This window comes from Buceros rhinoceros, unplaced genomic scaffold (assembly GCF_000710305.1).
Source record: "Buceros rhinoceros silvestris isolate BGI_N320 unplaced genomic scaffold, ASM71030v1 scaffold21388, whole genome shotgun sequence".
Classification (NCBI taxonomy): Eukaryota; Metazoa; Chordata; class Aves; order Bucerotiformes; family Bucerotidae; genus Buceros; species Buceros rhinoceros.
In genome coordinates, this window is record NW_010428867.1 from 2,271 (window position 1) to 2,489 (window position 219).

Consider the following 219-nt stretch of genomic DNA (forward strand, 5'->3'; position numbering starts at 1 on the left):
CCTCCTGCCCCCCGCATCTGCTCATGGTCCGTCCTGGGATTGCTGCTCTCCTGGGCGAGCCACGGCACGATCACCCCGCACCAGTCCCTGCTGGGAAATCCTCGGGAGCATTTCAACAGCGTAAAAACACCGGGGCTTTGGAACACGCTGGCACGACTGCAGCACGTCCCGCTGCCAATGGCTGCGGGCCGCGGGCGGGCGGGGGCTGTTCTCGGACGG